The following is a 14,193-nucleotide window of genomic DNA, read 5'->3' as shown; positions in this document are numbered from 1 at the left end:
TTGGCTCCAGTAAACATGCTGTCCCAGCTGCAGTGTAATTCCCTTGTAATGGTTTCATAATGCAGCATTGTGCAAATGCACATAGCGGATGATCCAATAACTGCAATCATTTGTGTGACCAGTTGCAAGCACTGCATGCTGGGATCCAGTTTCAGCAGTTGCATGGAGACTGGTACACTTAATTACTCTTCTGAGACCTCAGCAACAATGTAAAAGTAGATTTATTGTGCACACATGGGATTCCAATATAAATGGTCACAAATAAAGATGACAAAAAGAAACTTAAATTTATTTCACAACCTCAGGTCATCCCAAACAGTTCTAAAGCCAATGAAATACTTTTGAAGTATATTCACTGTTGCAATGTAGGAAACTCTTGAGATTATAAGAAATACTGTGCAGCCAATTTGTGCACAGTAATGTCCCACAAGTAGCAATTAAACAAATGACCGGATTATCTGCTAGGTGTAGGATGAGGAGTAAATGCAGGCCAGGAAATTCAGAGGGCAACCCTGCTCTTCTTTTAATAATGCCATGTGATCTTTTACATCCCCCAGAGAGAGCAGATGGGGCTTCAGTTTAACATCTAATCTGAAAGACGGCTGCTTACATATACATTTGACTGATCACATACCTTTATGTGAGTGCGTGCTTATAATTTGTAGCCGGTCACACCTTTCTTCAATATGGAATCAATCCTTAGATCTCCACTTCCAACAATCCACAAAAAATGACCTAAATGAAGGGATTAAAAGCAGAAATTCTAGGTTTGCGGATGACACAAAATAGCCATAGTTAACATTGCAGCAAGATGAAATCTATAGAAGCTAAGCAGCTAAGAAAGAAAGAGCTTGTACTTATATGCTGCCTTGTCAAGTCCTCACGACATCTCAAAGCACTCCACAACCAATGAATTACTTTTAGCATGCAGTCACTGTTAGGTCGGCAAATGTGGCATCCAATTTGTGCACAGCAAAGTCCCCAAAAAAGCAAAACAGATGATTGACCAGCTAAATGTTTTTTTTGTGGGATTGGTTTAGGGAAGAATGCCAGCCCAGACACTGTGAGAACTTTGAATAGGGCCTCCTTTGAATAGTGCCATGGAATCTTTTATGTCCACCAGGATGTAATTATGTGTATTTCCCATGTCAATTACCCTTGTAGCCTAACTAAATAATACTGCAAATGTATTACCAAATTGTGTGTAATTATATTCTGTGGTCAACACCCACTGTGAAATGGAATACCACAAAAGGATCATAAGGATTCAAGTTAAAGCTGTCACTTTAAGGAAAGTAAAACCTGGTCAGTATTAATGTTTGCTGTTAGATGCCATACTTATATTTATTAAATTCTTTTAAATCATAACCACATTGATAAATCGGGTTAAAATAGTTCTGTAGACAATACATTATTGCTACCAGCCTTTTTCTCCACTTTGATTCTTGAAGCAAATGTTAGACAACTGAAATTGGATACAAATATCAGAATGTGCTAAAGGTTTCTGAGTTGTAGATCAAATAATAGCCAGAAGCATTATACTAGTCCCAGAATTACCACCGATTCGATTCCTCCCCGCAACCAGCCAATCTGTCAGGCTGAATCAGATCATTCACAACCTTGGTATTCTGTTTGACCTTGAGCTGAGCTTTAAATCCTACATATTATTCATCACAAAGACCATCATTTACTTCCGCCCTTGCAATACTGCTGCTGACCTCCTATCCTACCTGTCCTGATGCCATTAAAATCCTTACAGTTCCCTTTTTTCAACCATAGGTTAAATTATACTTATACTCTCCATATCATCCTTTCAAGGGAATCAGGTGATATGGGCAGAAAAATGGAGTTAAGTTGATCCATGAAATTACTGAATGGTGTAGCCATATGGCCTCACGTTTCTTATGTTCATCCTCTATGCATCATAGAAGTGCAGCTCCAAGTAACTGTTAGCATGCAACAGCGGCCACACCACAGTAGACTGCTTCGATGGGCAGGTCAGATCAGGCGAGGATAGCTGCCGGGTCTCCTACCCTCTGCAACTTAGGAATTGTCTATCTCAACATGCAAAGACTGATTCCGGTGGACTGCGTGTATGAGGCCATTCTAGGTCCGACAGTCATGAAGGCGGTTTAGCACTGTGTCATGGAACAAGACACAGAAGACATCTTGGTCACCCACTGCATCTGAATCTATCTCTAACCATCTAGACACATCTTGCTACTGAACCAAGATAGATCAGGATGAGAGGATGAAGTTGACAATGCACAACTATAAACCACGCGTAGTCATGTTCATCACCTTTCTATCATCTGTCATACATCATCTATCTGTCACAAGTCCTGCGACGATGGGCGAGTGACGTAGACAGCAGATGTGGATTCAATGGGAGCTGTTGCCATGAACCTGCACAGAGATGCCTCAGGCTGTAAGAGTCATTTTTCACTGGAGGAAGCAGAAGTGGAACTCGGCAGCCTCCTGAGCAATTGAGCAGCCCTTTTCAGGACAACACTGCTCACCTCCCTAGCATGAGGAAGGGGCTAGAAAAGGTGCCCTAAACATTGTCTGCTTCAACTATTCTGGCCAGCAGGCTGCAGCTGGTGGGGATCCTACCACCACAGTCATAAGCCAATCTCAGAAAATAAAGTAAAGCTGGCACCAGTCCTCATTGGTGCACAGAAAGTGCGCACCCTCATGGCAACAGACCTGAGAAAAGAATTGTTCTTCTTGGTAGAGAGCTGGCTAGGTACAATGTCCAGATCACTCCCCTCAACGAGATTCATCTACCTGAGGAGGATCAGCTCAAAGAAATCAATGCAGGGTACACAGTCTTTTGGAGTGGCTGTGGAAAAGAAGAATAGAGCAAAGCTGGTGTGGACATTGCTGTCATGAACCATCCCGTCAGTAAGTTGCCTTGCCTTCCAAGGGCATTAATGATCATCCGCCTGCATGGCAATAGGCAAACAATTTTCACCAATGCGTACACCTCCACCTTAACCAACCCTGAAGAAGTTAATGATAAATTCTATGATGACCTCCACTCCTTGATTGCTATGGTGCCAAAGTCAGACAAGCTAATCATTCATGGCGACTTCAATCCAAAAAATTGTGCAGATCACCAAGCATGGGAAAGGATCATTGGAAAAAATGGGGTTGACAGTTGCCTAGCAAGAGCTCTTAATCATTAACAGTACTCCGCTCCCTAATTGCAACAAGACGCTTGGAGGCATCCCCATTCCATTCATTGGCATCTTTTTTTAATTCATTAATAGGATGTGGGCATCGCTGGCTAGGCCAACATTTATTGCCCATCCCTAATTGCCCTTGAGAAGGTGATGGTGAGCCACCTTTTTGAACTGCTGCAGTCCATGTAATCTAATCGACTGTGTCATCACCAGGTAGAGAGACAGACAGGATGTGCATGTAACAAAAGTAATGTGCAGCGCAGACTGCTGACCAACAACTGCCCTTTCATTTCAAAGCTAAACATCAAGATCTATCCCCCTTGACTCCCCCAGGGCATGAAGGTCCAGAAGCATCTCAATGTCTCAAGACTCAAACAGGCATTCATAAAGGAACCTCTCTCAGGGAGACTTGAGAGTCGACTGTGCACAGTGAAAATAGATACTCACTGCATCGAGAATGACTGGACAATATAGGGATATAGCGTACTCCATTGTTCTAGAGGTCCTTCACCCTACACCTCAAAGGCATCAAGATTGGTTTGAAAACAATGATCCAGAAACTACTGGAAGAGAAACATTGCCTCTACCGTGTTTTCCTCAATGGCAAGTCATCACTGTCCAAGCACAATGCCTACCGAAACATCCGCAGGACTGTCCAATGCAAACTTAGAGAGATGCAAGACACTTGACAGAATCAAAAAGAAAACTTTCGGTCATATGCTGACCACAAAAACTGGAAGAGATTCTACGATGCTCTGAAATTGGTCTATCGGCCTCAGACTACTGGTTGATCACTAATCTTTGGTGCTCACAGAAAAAGCCCAAATTCTAGAAAAATAGTCAGAGCACTTTAACCACATCCTCAGTTCGCTTTTATCCATCAACGAAGAAGCAATCAATGGACTACTACAATTTGCCATCAACTTGATACTTGGTGGCCCACCCACGCTGTTAGAAACAACAAAAACTATCAAACTCCTGTCTAGCAGCAAAGCCCAAGGAGCTGATGCTACCCAGCTCCCAGCTGAGGTCTACAAGGCCGGAGGTCAATGGCTGGTCAAGAAGGTATTGCCCACCTGTACAAGTGAAAAGGAATTCGCCTACCTTGTGACAAACATAGAGAAATCTCACTCCTCTCATTTGCTGTGAAATTCATTGCCAGAATCCTTCTGAACCACTTAGTGGAACAGCTCAACCAGAATCTGTTGCCAGAGGTTTCAGAAAAGGTCGAGGAACCACTGATATGGTTTTTGCAGTCAGACAGATCCAGGAGAAATGCCGAGAACAGAACATGGGCCCAACACCATGTTTGTTGACCTGACCAAGGCCTTCGACACTTTCAGCTATGAGAGCCTTTGGACGATAATGGAGAAATTCAGCTGCCATGAGAAAATTGTCACAATGGTTCAACAGTTCCATGACAGCATGTCTGCACATGTTCTGGATGATGGCTAGTCTTCTGACCCATTTCCGGTTATTCATGGAGTTAAACAGGGCTGCCTGCTAGCACCAACCTCTTCAGCATGCCTTCTCCACATTGCTGTCCAATGATTTCCATTATGGTGAATCTGGCATCGAAATCAGATATTGCATGGACTGGAAACTACTCAATCTGAGACAACTCCAGGTAAAGACCAAGGTCTCCAAGAACATACTTTGCGATTTCCTGTTTGCTGATGACTGTGCACTAGCTGCTTTTTCAGAGTTGGGCATGGAATGTAGCATGGACTTGTTCTTCAACGCATGTGACAACCTTACGATCAGCACAAAAAAAGCTGAAGTAACTTCGTAGCCTGCTCCAGGAAAGCCCCATCTCAAGCCCAAGGTTTCAGTCCATGATCATAACATGTCAGCAATGGATAAGTTCACTTATCTCAACAACTCTCGAACTATCTATAATCAATAATGAAACACATGCAAGAATTGCCAAAGCGAGTGTAGCCTTCGGCAGACTTCGAACATTAGTTTGGGAACAGCAAAGTAAGTCTGCCTACCAAACAAAGTCTATAGAGCAATAGTCCCGCCCACTCTGCTCTACATATGCAAAACTTAGTCTTTGAACCAGTGTCACACCGAGAAAATCAACCACTTTCACTTGAGCTGCCTTCGGAGTTTCTGAAGATCAGCTGGCTGGACAAAATGCCAGATACTGAGGTACTCACCTGAGCTGGCATGCCAAGCATCATATTGAGACAGTCACAGTTGAGCTGAGCTGGTCATGCAGCCAGAATGCCTGACACTTGCTTACTAAAGCGAATCTTCTATGGAGAGCTTGAGCCCAGGGCATGGTGGACAAGGCAAGTGCTGCAAGGGTACTCTGAAGGTTTTGCTTATGAATTTTGATATCGGCCCCAAATCCTGGGAGAAGCTTGTCCAGGATCGCTGCACTTGGCACAACCAAAGAAAAAAATGGTGCACGCTCCTTTGAAAGCAAGTGCATATTAGAGGCAGAGAAAAAACTCAGGGAGAGGAAATCCCAAGCCAGCAACTCATCTAAAACTCAATTGCCTGTGGTGTGCTGTCTGTTTGTAGCAGAACCTTCTGGCTGCAGATTGGCCTTAGAAGTCACCACTGGAGCCCTACCAAACACTGCAGATGATGGACATGATCATCCTTGCCTTGAAGGATGAACTACCTGCACCATAAACTCAAACCTATTCAGATTCTGCTACATGCTTCACTCCAAGTCCCATATGCCCATTTGATCATCACTGACATGATAGTTTCCTATCATCAAAATTTCAATTCCTTGTCTTCATCTGTAAATCTTTCTGTGGTCTTGCCCCATCACATTTCTGCAATTTACATTATCCTATATTCTGTCCTATAAACTTCACTTCTCCTGTCTGACATCCTGTGCACCACTCGCTCCTTCCCTTTGCCCTCTCATTTGGTACAACCATCAGCCACCTTGATACTACTGGAACTCCTTTTCTGAATATATCCACCTCCTTCTCCATCTATTAAACCGAGGTCCCACCTATCATCTGCTTGGATGGATGTATAAGATCCTATGGCACTATTTCCAAGAAGAACATGGGCGTTATCCCTGGTGTCCTGCCAATATTTATCCCTCACTCAACAGTACACAAAAAAACGATTATCTGGCCACTATCACATTGCTGTTTGTGGGAGTTTCCTGAGTGCAAATTAGCTGTCACATTTCCTGCATTACAACATTACACTTCAAAAAGTACTTCATTGGCTGTAAAGCGCTTTGAGATGCCCAATGGTCATGAAAAATGCTATATTAATGCAAGTCTTTCTCTGTTTAAAAACATTCTCAAAATGCATTTCTTCGAATAAGCATTTGGCCACCCCATTTAATCTGTCTCTCTTGACTCGGCGTGTGTTTTTATGTTTATTTATGACAACATTTTCTTGATGCTACAGACATTACATAAGTATACACTGCTATTGATTTATTCAAATACAAGGTTTGTTATTTACTTGCATTTTATTCACTGCCTACAAAACACTATAGTTGCATTTGAAAGAGCAAAGAAAAACAGCTAAACACTTTGAGACATAATATAGGGTAAGCTGAAGTAATTAGCATTACTATCCATAGTCATAGAGACATAGAGTTATACAGCACCGAAACAGGCCCTTTGGCCTATTGTGTCTGTGCCGGCCATCAAGCACCTATCTATTCTAATCCCATTTTCCAGCACTTGGCCCATAGCCCTGTGTGCTATGGCACTTCAAGCGCTCATCTAAATACTTCTTAAATGTTGTGAGGGTTCCCGCCTCTGCCACCCCCTCAGGCAGTGTGTTCCAGATTCCAACCACCCTCTGGGTGAAAACATTTTTCCTCAAATTCCCTCTAAACCTCCTGCCCCTTACCTGAAATCTATGCCCCCGGTTATTAACACCTCCACTAAGGGGAAAAGTTTCTTCCTATCTACCCCATCTATGCCCCTCATGATTTTGTACACCTCTATCCGGTCCCCCCTCAGCCTTCTCTGCTCTAAGGAAAACAACCCTAGCCTATCCAGCCTCTCTTCATAGCCCAGGCAACAACCTGGTGAAGCTCCTCAGCACCCTCTCCAGTGCAATCACATCCTTAAGGAAGATGATATATATGATTAAGATTCATAAAATAATGAAAGGAATAGAAGATAGTGATTATAAAATACTGCAGGTGCTAGAAATCTGAAATAAAAACAGAAAGTGCTGGAAAAATTCAGCAGGTCTGGTAACATCTGTGGAGAGAGAAATAGAATTAATGTTCTGAGTCCAATATCACTCATGACTCAATATGACTCTTCAGATAAGAAGAGAGTTAGAAACGTATTAGGTTTTATGCTGTTGAAAAAGGGGCGAGGGTCAGGTGGAACAAAGGGAAAGTTCAGGCAAAGGTTAGAGGGTGGGGAGATTAAATACCAAAGATGTCATGGAACAACAGGCAAAGGGAATTGTAATGATAGTAGTAAAGAAACAAAGCATTGGTCCCGAGTAGCTGTTAATAGCAGAATAAACATCAGCTCTGTCTGAAAGTAAAAACATGATAACAAAATACACACTGGCACTTGGTGAAAAAACAAAATGGAGGACAGAGTTCATGGTCTGAAGTTATTGAACTCAATGTTGAGTCCAGAAAGCTTTAAAATGCCTAATTGGAAGATGAGATGCTGCTCCTTCAGCTTGCGTTGGGTTTCACTGACACATTGCAGTAGGCCGAGGACAGAAATGAGAGCATGAGGGCAGGATGGTGAATTGAAATGGCAAGTACTAGAAGATCAGGGTCATCCTTGTGAATTGAGCAAAGGTGTTCCACAAAGCAGTCACCCAGCGTGCATTTGGTCTCCCTAGTGTACAGGAGACCGTATAGCGAGCAGCGAATACAGTAGACTAAATTGAAAGAAGTACAAGTAAATCACTGCTTCACCTGCAAGGAGTGTTCGGACCCTGGGACAGTGAGGAGAGAGGAGGTAAAGGGGCAGGTGTTACACCTTTTACGATTGCATGGGAAGGTGACTTGGGATGGGGATGAGGTGTTGGGGGTGATAGAGGAGTGGACCAGGGTGTCACGGAGCAAACAGCCCCTTCGGAATACTGACAGGGGAGGGGAGGGGAAGATGCGTTTGGTGATTATTGCAGCTGAGTGGGAAATATAAATGTGCTTTATAATTAAAAAGCCAGTTAATAAATAAGGATATAGAAGTAAGTTATTGTCAAGCTGCCAACTTGTGAAAAGCAGACAAATCAATTTCTCTTAGGCCTCTGACCGATCCTACTTATAAACTACTAGCTTCTGGCTCCCTGCTTTAATAAGTTATCTCTGCTCAGCACCTCTTCCCAAAAGCAGGAATGCAACTGAGAACTCACCATCTGGAGAAATCATGGAGGAATCTTACCACTTTACTACCGATTTGCAGTGATCACAAAAGAATGTTTTGTAAATATACAAATCTATTTGCATTATATCTTCTGATATTGATCGCTTTAATGCACCAATGAATGTCATTTAATATATTTGTAAATTTGAATAACTTATGCAGATAATGTTTATAACATATTGGAGCCATTTCAGCAGGTTAGTTTGTTAATGTGGCTGAATGTCACTGCAGACCCTATTTTTCTTCAGAGTCTTACTTTTATAAAGATGTAAGCAATGTATCACAACATCTAAGTGTGAAACACAGTTTCATACCACAATGTGAATGCGTTCCTGCCTCAACTCTGATACACTGGTGAAAACTTGTTAATCAAGATATTGAGGTGACAATACAAACTATATCATTTTCATTTTGATGAGGTCCAGGAATGACTCTAATTACGTGCGTGTGTGTGTGTACAGGTATGTATGTCTGTGAGAAGTGGTGGGGTTGCCAACTCTGGATGTATTCCGGGAGGTTTTATTACATGACCTCCCGCCTCTTAATGTCCTGCCTTAAGCTTCTGCTGCCATTGCTCGCCTGACATGTCCATCTTCGCAGCGCTCCGCCTCCCCATACCCCTTGCAGAGTGAACAGCTTTTATTACCAAGTTGGTTGATTCTTGAACCATCCTTTACAAGCTCCAAAACATTTATAATGAACAAAGAGTTCAAAGAAAATGAAAATACATTTTTCTAAAAAATGTCTCCTGTCGTTTTTCTCCCGAGTTGTCCGGGAGGATAATCTTCAAATCCTGGAGACTCCAGGATCATCCTGGAGTTTTGACAACTTTAAATATGGGAAGAGATGCAATTGTTACCCTATAATGATCTGGAATTTATAATTACACAACGTACTTCATTGAAACAATAATGACATGAGAATACATTGATTTGCAGTGATCGCAAAAGAATGTTTTGTAAATATACAAATCTATTTGCATTATATCTTCTGATATTGATCGCTTTAAAGCACCAATGAATGTCATTTAATATATTTGTAAATTTGAATAACTTATACAGATAATGTTTATAACATATTGGAGCCGTTTCAGGATAGTTTGTTTTTAAATGAAACTTCAGTTCTCATCCAGAAAGCACAAAAGCTCGACTTAAAACGCCAATTGTCATATTACTGATTCTGTAATTTAATGACCTTAGTCCCGATATCGCGGGACCAGGAGACAGCCCTGCGCACCTAGGCTGTTGGGATATGTCCTACGGTGCAAGGCTATGCAATAAAAAGCCATTTTGTCAGCTTGGGGGGGGGGGGTTAAATAGAAAAATATGGGGGCTAAGAGACTGATCCTTAACTTTATCGTCTTGATCCGGATTCCCCTCGCGTAGTGCTAGTGGAACTGGAGGATTTATTTGTTTCACTACTCGGTAGAGCGTTTTTAGAGTGTAAAGTACTTTCAAAATTATTCGTTCCAAAATAACACACAGGTCTCATTGAAAGGACAGTACCTGAAGTGAAAAAAGCAGGCCAAAGGTTAGAAGGGGAAATGACAAAATAGAGTCCGCAGAGCAGCTCGGATTTGTACGGCAGACCTTTCACCCCTCCTCCCCCCGCCCTCCAAGTTTGTGCAAAAAGGGGAAGAAAATGAAGAAAAACGAGAGATTTATCCAAAATTACGGTTAATATTCTCCTCTAAGAATACAATAGGAACGGAGCTAAAATGCAACCCCCGCAAACTTGGATCAATAAATGAGTTCCGGCACTTCAACTGGGCAGACCTACGGTGCACAATCCGCCCAGTTGCAACGCAAAAACCAGTTTATTTGTTTAGGGAAATATCGGCTCCAGCTCGAGTCCTCAATTTACTCCGCCGATCTTAGATTGGATTCTGGAAAGTCGGTTGGAAATGTAAATTGATTGAACGTAAGGATGGTTTAACAAACAGAATGCCCCCACGCCACCCAGATAGCTAGCTTGTCCCTTTTCAGTGCTGAGAAGTGACAGCCCAGGCGGACTGCAGTCAGCCCTGCGGCCCGGACTCCCATAAAGAAAGTTCAAATAAATGGAAAGCTGTGGGGTTGGGCGGGGCTAAACCCTTGGGATGAACAGTAAGAAACGACAAGTGTTGCTTGCAGAAGTTGTCACGTCATTGAGGGGAATAGCAGGCGGTGTGTTTCAAGGCAACTTGAAGCAGCCAGGTTAGTTCAACAAGGAAATTCGGCCTCATCATTGCTGCTGAGCCGACAGGCGAGAAGGCTGCAGTGGTAGCCCATCAAGACTGGGTGTGGAAATCACAATTGTTCCCAGTTTACACAAGAAACCTGAATTCAGAATCTTAAATGCAAATTTTTCAAATGGCACGGAACTAAAATGGGCAAAGAAATTCGACGAGGCTATTTACAAATGAGTTGATCAAGATGCCTAGGCGGATAGAATACAACGGCCGATAAAAAGTGATGGAGAGAATGTGTAAAGCAGGGCACGTGGAAAGGAAAGCCAGATCATTGAGTCATAGAGGTCTACTGCGCGAAAAAAGGCCCTTCGGCCGATCGAGTCTGCGCAGGTCAAACAAGTACCTAACTATTATTATGTGGTGTATAAAATTATGAGGGGTATAGATAGGGTAGGCAGGAAGGAACTTTTCCCCTTGGTGGAGGGATCAATAACCAGGGGGGCATAGATTTAAGGTAAGGGGCAGGAGGTTTAGAGGGGATGTGAGGAAGAATTTTTTCACCCAGAGGGTGTTGGGAATCTGGAACTCAATGCCTGAAAGGGTGGTAGAGGCAGAAACCCTCATAACATTTAAGAGGTATTTGGATGTGCACTTGCAATGCCATGGAATACAAGACTATGCGCCTAGAGCTGGAAAATGACAGACGCAGACTCGATGGGCCGAAGGGCCTTTTTCTGTGCTGTAGTTCTCTATGACTCTATTCTAATCCCATTTTCCAGCACTAGGCCCATTGCAACATCCTGGTAAATCTCCTCTGCATTCTCTCTAGTGCAATCACATCCATCCTTTAATGCGGATTCCAGAACTGCATGCAATACTCTAGCTGTGGCCTAACCAGCATTTAATACAGTTCCAGCATAACCTCCCTGCTCTTATATTCTATGCCTCTGCTAATAAAGGCAAGTATCCCATATGCCATCTTAACCACCTTATCTACCTGTCCCGCTAACTTAAGGGACCGGTGGACATGCACACAAAGTCCCTCTGATCCTCGGTACTTCCCAGGGTCCTACCAGATGGCACACATACTCTTGGCTTGAAAGGTGTCCAAATATCCAAGGATGAAGCTGAAAGAGCCTTTGAGTCTTAATAGGCTCCACGTCAGACAAGTCCAATCTGAGGATCAAAATGTGTCCTGCTCTACTTAAACCCCATCGTTAGTGCTGCACCCAGACCTGACCGACAACAGAGATAGTCAGATACCCCAGTGCAGAGCTGAGCTATCAGCCTGAGCTCCAGCGCCGGGGATGAGTTCTATAAGAAATTGGGGCTTTCCCACCTAAAATGGAGGTCTTACATGTGATCATATAGAATTATAAAAGGGTGTTATGAATATTAAAAAAGTTAACCCGAAAATCACTTTACAATAACTTGCAGGAGTTGAATTAGGGTCAACCACTACAAACCAGTAAATGTAATTTTAGGTGCGATATCAGGAAATTCTTCTTCACATAGAGATTGAATTTGGTTGTTATTGATCTAATTCTGAAAAGAGCAATAATTCAAACCATCTAAGAAAAAAGTGGAGGGCATTAGAATCTCTTCTATAGGTGAATTATGATAGGGCCAAGTGGACTTTGTCCGTAATTATTTTGCGATCTTTTGAATGCCTAAACAACTTACATTTATATAGCGCCTTTAACGTAACGACACGTCTCCAGGTTTGACAGGAGCATTATAAAACAATGTATGGCAGAACAAGGTTATTTCCTCTAATACAGTAAGCTACGTTCTCAAACTTAGGCGTCTTAAATATCTGGACAGTTACGTCTTCACTATAATAAAACGGCTCAGCGATTGTCGACGCGTTCTCTCCCATGTCAGTTTTTAAATGACTTGGTGTAGATGCGGCACTAGCATTAAGTAAAAAGTAAAGTTGACCACTGTAGGTTGTTGCTTCTTCAAAACGAGAATGTATTTCCTATTTCGTGTTTACTTTTTATCCCCACCAGGCTGCGCTCGCCTTCCCTATTTCAAGATTTTTAAGTTTCAGTCGTCCAAATCCATCTGCTGTTACAAAATGTTCCCGCCCTTGCTAATCAGATTTGTAAAGAATCCTGCCTTTTAAACCTGTTTTACATTCAATGCTGTACACACAGATCCCACCAAAGTACATCCAGTCTTCGTGCGCCTCAAGACTACAGAGCCTCTTTGATACGACTGAAGATTTCAATTTTTTTACAGTTTGACGTAAATGTACGCGGATTTCTCAAAGTTTTAAAGAGCACGTGAGGGATGCAGAGGATAATTATTGGGTGATAGTTTCTCGAATTATGTGCATTGTTCACAATGAGCGCTGCATCAAAATGCAGGTCCAGCGAGTTTTCGTGTTGAGTTTAGAGGACTGGAAACGTTAATCCTGTTTCTCTCTCCACAGATGCCGTCAGTCCTGCTGAGTTTTTCCAGCATTTTCTGTTTTATTTCAGATTTCCCAGCATCCGTGGTATTTTTGCTTTTATAATTAATATCGTCTACTCTTTGAAAAAAAAGCCCTTTCGGCCCTTAAAGGATCAATTAAGTGCTCGTACATACGCAAGCCCAAGTTCCTTTATCACCTTGGTACAAGAATCGGGATTCCTTTGATGGACGAATGTCATATTCCCAGATCACCACCGTCTTGCACTATTTTAAATAGGGACTCATTTCGCTCACAGCCCAAGGTACAGAATCAGGAACATTCATTTCGTTGTTGATATTTTGTAGGACGATGTGTTCTTTTAAATAAATCTCTCACCAGATCTAGTTTAAAAGTGGCGTTTCAGTATTAATAAATAGCGTTCGCTCTTAGGCCCATAATATATGCATGTCTGTACCCATTCAGTGATAACGCTCAATAACTGTATATACATTGACTTAATTCTCTTTCAAGCTACTTTGTACAGAAGCAAAGTTTTTACAATTTGGTATCAACTTTACACATTTCAGCATAGTAAACAAGTCTTGCAGAAAACAAAACTTTCGGTTGGATTATAGCCCCTTATCAAACTCAATGGATAATGTACCGATAATATTTAACATTCACAACAATTATTAGAATTGTACAACAAGTAAAATGACAGGCGCTGCAACTGAATCTGTCTTATCTTCTGCTCCGAATGTCATAATTATCTTATGAGTGAATACATTATATTTCAGTTTAGGAACATTTTCTAGTAATTCTGTCAAATTGAAATAGGTGCTAACTCTTTTTAAAAAAAGATACACGTGCTCTCCAAACTGCAACGCAGTAATTTTACTGGAAGTTGTTAATTAACGTTACCTTATTTAAACATATCCATTATATATAGATACAGGCTCTCCATGTATAAATTAGGTGTTAGTATCCTTCCCTGTCACTGTTTAAAAATAGTGTTTGCTGATTCGGCGTGTTAATGGTGGCGCTGCCTGCAGTGAAATGTGACAACTCACTCACAGAGATACCACTAGCTTTGCGATG

At 42.0% G+C, this 14,193-nt stretch overlaps 1 protein-coding gene across 11 annotated transcripts in view; it reads right to left on the bottom strand.

Moving 5' to 3' along the window:
• The window catches only part of tent5c (terminal nucleotidyltransferase 5C), a 128,337-nt gene that overhangs the window by 113,655 nt on the left and 489 nt on the right, over positions 1-14,193 (bottom strand). For 7 of the 11 annotated variants that reach the window (XR_013579143.1, XR_013579144.1, XM_078559632.1 and 4 more), the window contains exon 2: positions 635-735. The exons of 1 other annotated variant lie outside the window; for it this stretch is intronic. The gene's annotated coding sequence lies outside the window, so the exon portion shown is untranslated. Of the gene's footprint in view, positions 1-634; positions 736-9,879; positions 10,033-12,693; position 14,193 lie in introns of those variants that run through there. 3 more of the 11 variants (XM_078559634.1, XM_078559639.1, XM_078559635.1) reach the window with 2 other exon arrangements.

The sequence above is a fragment of the Cetorhinus maximus genome, chromosome 16 (assembly GCF_964194155.1).
Source record: "Cetorhinus maximus chromosome 16, sCetMax3.hap1.1, whole genome shotgun sequence".
Lineage (NCBI taxonomy): Eukaryota > Metazoa > Chordata > Chondrichthyes > Lamniformes > Cetorhinidae > Cetorhinus > Cetorhinus maximus.
Note: the sequence above shows the minus strand (reverse complement) of the source record. Positions and strands in the feature narration are given on the sequence as shown.